The sequence below is a fragment of the Arachis hypogaea genome, chromosome 1, assembly GCF_003086295.3.
Source record: "Arachis hypogaea cultivar Tifrunner chromosome 1, arahy.Tifrunner.gnm2.J5K5, whole genome shotgun sequence".
NCBI classification, from domain to species: domain Eukaryota; kingdom Viridiplantae; phylum Streptophyta; class Magnoliopsida; order Fabales; family Fabaceae; genus Arachis; species Arachis hypogaea.
The window spans coordinates 55,580,863-55,586,547 of NC_092036.1; the positions used below are offsets into that span (position 1 = coordinate 55,580,863).

At 38.2% G+C, this 5,685-nt stretch overlaps 1 long non-coding RNA gene across 1 annotated transcript; it reads left to right on the top strand.

Moving 5' to 3' along the window:
• The first annotated feature begins 3,364 nt into the window (after window positions 1-3,364).
• LOC140183953 (uncharacterized) lies at window positions 3,365-5,280 on the top strand. The gene is made up of 3 exons (XR_011880544.1): window positions 3,365-4,341; window positions 4,675-4,834; window positions 5,219-5,280. It is a non-coding gene; the product is annotated as an uncharacterized lncRNA (long non-coding RNA).
• The last annotated feature ends 405 nt before the right edge of the window (window positions 5,281-5,685 follow it).

A 5,685-nucleotide genomic window follows, 5' to 3' on the forward strand; every position in this document is an offset into this window, starting at 1 on the left:
TAATAGAAAGCTACAAACAACAACAACACAACAACAAAGCCTTATCCCACTAAGTGGGGTCGGCTACATGAATCAAACGACGCCATTGTGCTCTGTCATGTATCATGTCTACAGAGAGACGTTACATGTAGATCTCGTTGACACCATGGATGTCTCTTAGTCTTCCTCTGCTTCGCCTTTGTCATCTTCATTCATCCACCTCCTGACTGGATGTTTATCGTCTCTTCTCACAGTCCAACCACTGAGACGCGATCACATCTTTTCCACAATGGTGTACTCCAACTCTCTCCTTATATCTTCATTCTTATTATCCAATCGCTGTGACCACCATCATCAACATCTTCATCTCTGCCACACTCAGCTTATGTTCGTGCTCCCTTTAGCCGCCCAACACCCGTACCATACAGCAAGCCGGTCTTATAGGGTGCGATAGAATTTACTTTAAGTTTTAAAGGCACTTTTTGTCGCATATAAAACCAGAGCACTCCCTTTGACCAACCTGCTTGATCTATGATTTACATCATGTTTAATCTCTCCTTATCCTGTATGATGCACCCAAGATACTTAAAACTTTTAACTTTCGTAAGGTGTTCTCTCCAATTTCACCTCTATATTGGAGTTTTCCCTTCTCAGACTGAACTTACATTCCATATATTCCGTCTTGCTACGGCTTATGCACAGACCATACACTTCTAGAGCTTCTCTCCATAACTCCAACTTCTTATTTAGGTCTTCCCTTGACTCTCCATAAGGACGATATCATCGGCAAAAAGCATGCACCATGGCACAGGCTCTTGGATGTGCTCTGTGAGTACTTCCAAGACTAATGTGAAAAGGTATGGACTTAAGGATGATCCCTGGTGTAATCCTATACCAATAAGAAATTCCTCTGTCACACCACCTTGAGTCTTCACACTAGTTGTGGCCCCATCATACATGTCTTTAATTGCCTGAATATATGCGATCCTTACTCTCCTCTTTTCTAAAACCTTCCATAAGACCTCCCTTGGTACCCTATCATACGCTTTTTCCAAATCAATAAACACCATGTGTAGATCCCTTTATTACTACGATACCTCTCCATCATCCTTCTTAATAGGTATATCGCTTCAGTGGTAGATCTGCCTGGCATAAATCCAAATTGGTTCTCTGTTACTTGTGTCTCTTTTCTCAACCTCCGTTCTATCACCCTTTCCCATAACTTCATAGTATGACTCATAAGCTTAATCCCTCTATAATTTCCGCAACTTTGTATATCCCCCTTATTCTTGTAGATAGGTACAAGGTGCTCTTTCTCCACTCATCAGGCATCTTCTTTGACCTTAAAATCTCATTAAAAAGCTTGGTTAACCAGTTGATGCCTTTTCCTCCAAGACCCTTCCAAACCTCAATCGGGATATTATCAGGTCTACTGCCCTGCCATTTTTCATCTGCTTTAGAGCCTCTTTTACCTCGAAGTCTCGAATCCTTCGATAGTAGTCAAAGTTTTGATCTTCTTCCCTTGTGCATAATCGACCAAGGCTCGGAAGAGTCTTCTGTCCCTCATTAAATAACTCGTAGAAGTAGCTCTTCCACCTTTCATTAATCTTCTCCTCTTGAGCCAACACCTCTCCATCCTTATCCTTTATGCACTTAACCTGATCCAAATCTCTCGTTCTTCTTTCCCGGCTCTTTGCAATTCTATATATACCTTTTTCTCCTTCTTTCGTGTCCAAAGACTGGTAGAGACCCTCATATGCTCTTGTTCTTGCTTCACTTACAGCCACTTTTGCCTCTTTCTTAGCCGCCTTATATTTTTCCCAGTTATCTGCATTGCGGCATAAAGACCACTCTTTAAAGCATTCTCTTTTATCTTTATCTTTTCTTGTATACTCGCATTCCACCACCAGGACTCCTTGTCTCTTGGTCCTATTCCTTTAGATTCACCAAAACTTTCTTTTGCTGTTCTTCTAATAACTTCTGCCATCTCCCTCCACATCTCTTCCGCGCTTCCATTCCCATCCCACCTTGCCTCTTCTCCTACCCGTCTTAGGAAGCTTCTTTGTTCCTCACCTTTCATCCGCCACCACCTCGTCCTTGGGTTCTTCGTATGATGTCTTTCCTCAACTTTTGCTCAACGCGAAAATCATGACGAGCACCCTATGTTGGTGTCAAACTCTCTCCCGGGATAATTTTACAGTTAATGCAAAATTTCCGGTCGACTCTCCTCAACAAGAAGAAGTCGATTGAGAGCTTGTCATGCCACTCTTATAGGTTATAAGATGTTCGTCTCTCTTTTTAAAACATGTATTTGCGATGAGAAGATCAAAAGTTGAGGAAAAGTCCAAAATAGTTTTACCCTCGGCATTGATCACCCGAAACCATGGCCTCCGTGAATACTCCCATATCCAGTCACTTCTCTCCCAACATGGCCATTTAAATCTCCTCCTAAGAAAATCTTATCTCCCAAAGATATGCCTTGAACTAAACTCTCTAGATCCTCCCAAAACCTTATCTTGTGTTGTTCGTCCGAACCCACTTGCGGTGCATAGGCGCTAATCACATGAAAAGCACCTCCCTCCACCACAAGTTTGATAGAGATGATCCGATCTCCCACCCTCTTGACATCAACTACGTCCTTCTTCCACTGCTTATCCACAATTATTCCAACTCCATTCCTATTCTTCACCTTTCCTGTATACCAAAGTTTGAAACCAGAAGAATCCAACTCCCTAGCCTTTGCACCAACCCATTTCGTTTCTTGTAGGCACATAATGTTAATCTTCCTCCTTATCATGGTATCCACCACCTCCATGGACTTTCCTGTTAGAGTGCCTATGTTCCATGTCCCAAATCTCAACCTTTTGTCGCTTCGACCTTTACCTTTTCCTTTGTGAACTAGCTTATTTACCCTCGTCCGTTCACGAAAACGCGAGAACCCTTGCTCATTTAACACTACATCCGGGCACCGATGCAGCGGCTCTTGCTTTGACACCGTACTCGAGCCATACGGCGCGTTACTTCCGGGTAACGACCTAGCTTTAGCGCAATAATGTCTTTGATTCATGTCATGGGGGGTTCGGCTATATTTTTACGTTGGTTGCCGAAGACCTAACACAACCCTCCTCCTTTATCCGGGCTTGGGACCGGCTATGTACCGCAAGTGTAACATAGGCGGAGTTGTAATAATAGAAAGCTAATAAACTTTTTTGCTATAGCAATTATGTTTTGCAGCCAAGCTAAACTGATAAATAATGCTTTAGTTTCTGTGATGAGAATAATGAAATACAGATGGAGATTCAGACTTGAGAGTACAGAAATTTAAAGATAAATGGATTGCAATAAAGAAATAATATTGTTGAAATATAATAGTGTGAAATGAATTGTTGGCATGTAGCTAGTGGGATTCACACTCTTATATCTTACTAGAAAGAGGTTAATAGTGTAGTGACCCGTGAACCTATCTTTGGGCTATTTTGTCATGTTCTTTTCAACTTGTATATTTATGTTGGTTCCTAAATTGATGGTGCTTATTGTTCCCTATTATTCACTTTGATACTCTGCATTCTGCAATGTTTGAGTGACCAATTCATCAAGCATGTGCTGTGCACTCACCTTACCTCATCTTCACAACTCTACACTCAAAATCAAAATCATTCATTCCCTGCTTACGGCTTCTTGTAACTAACAAAAATTATTACTACATCAGATTAATTGATAAATTTATTATCTAATATTTGCTCAACCTATTTAATTTCGGTTACTCCTTTCAATTTTTGCCACATAAGTTTCAGATTTTACACAGATTCTGTTTCTGAATTACAAATTCAAGAGAGAGCTGGACTGACGAAGAACACGACAAGTTTCTAAAATCTCTTCAGCTGTTAGTGTCTAATTTCCACGATTCTATTTTTATTTCTTATTTTCTTTCTTCTTTTATTAGGACAAAATAAAATTGCATTTATATGTTTTTTAATGGTATTAATTTGAGAGCTGATCTCATCTACAAAATAATTGTGTAAATATTTCAAGGTTTTTGATACAAGGTTATAGTTTCCTAGCTCTGTTTATGTGTTTGTAACACTAATATAATATTTTTACATAGCAAAAGACACCAAGGAAGCTTAACTTTGTGTAATTGTTATTACTTATTATTATATGCATCATGCATGCTATTGTTTCTTGATTTTTCTAGTGATTGAACCCTTCTTCCTTTCTGACTACGCATTTCTCTTTAGTTTAACTATAATAAAATTATTATTTTTAATTTCCTGAATTGCTCAGTCACACCAAAGGTAACATAAATTGTTATGTGACTGGCAAAGAGAACGAGAACCCTGCTGTTTTACTGGAGATACACTGGTAAACTCACTGATCAATCTTATCTTTCTCATCTTGAGTTCTTTCATGTCCTAAAGAGTTGTTCCCTGGGAAGTATATTTTACTCAACCTCTTGAGGTCAGTTTATGTAGCTTTTCGTTTTAGCTGTCTTTATCTCCATGATCCATTAACACTTGTATTTACGTTCTAGAATGATAAAGTGGCCTTAATTTATTGTTAGACGTTTGTCTTTCTTTGGTTTATTTTTAGCTCTTGTAATAAGCTTCACTTTATTGTGTTGAACTCTTTCTTTCAAAATAAAAATAAAAAATACCAAAAGAAGACCTTAATTTATTGTGTTGTTGCTTTTTGTAGTTCATTGCAGGCTGTGGGAGATTTTTTGAAGGAACTGCAGAATAGATGTATGAGTCACTCTGTGTAACACTAGGTTCATTACCAAAGCCAACCCTCGTTTACTGTGGCCATGAGGTAAAATAACACTAAAATCTGCGGCCATCAGTTCTTCATTAGATAGGTAACAATTTAATGCTTCTGCTTCTGTTTTAATTTCTGTTCATTCATTGAAAGTGCTGCTCTTTGATGTTGTGAATGCTGGAATGCTATTTTAATTTTCTCATAGTTGAATTTGAGAAATGCTGTGAATGCTATAATGCTGTGATGTTGTAGTGATGTTTAAATTTTCTCATAGCTGGATATGCCCAGGAAGAATTCCAACTTCTAGATTTTTAATGCATCTGTTTTAATTTTCTAGATGTTTTAATGCTTCTGCTGCTGTTTTTGCTTTTTAATGCATCTGTTTTTGCTTTGAACTGCTTTAGTAATTAGTTTAATGCGTTGTTCTGCAACAATAGTTTAGTAAAATGCTCCTTATTTTATTTTTTCCCTTCTCATTTTGCAGACCAGATGTCTTTGGAACAAAGCACATTGAAAATTTCTACAAAGGAGTTGTTGAAACTTATGTACTCTACTCTAGTCTTGGCCTCCTTTAACTTTTGAATTTATTTTTCTACTTTCCATAATAATGAGTAACATAACTCATCTCCGTTGTTATAGGAATCGGCAAAGTATTTGTCTAAGTCCTGCACTTCAAAATATGGTGTTGGCCTGGTAAGTCTATGATTGATTTGTGTAACTGTGCAAGCCAACTCTTTTGCAGTCTCTATAGGTAACTCTACTCTAGTTTCTATAGGTATTAGGTAAAGTAAAATAATAAATAAAATTATTAAAGGAGAGAGGAAATGATTGATGACATTGGTTGTGAACCCCTTCCCTTGTTTGTTTCAATTTGTGCTAGCTAATCTCATTTCCCCCCCTATAAGGTTTGTTTCTTTTTGTGTTCTTTTGAATCTCAATTATGTAACTCCT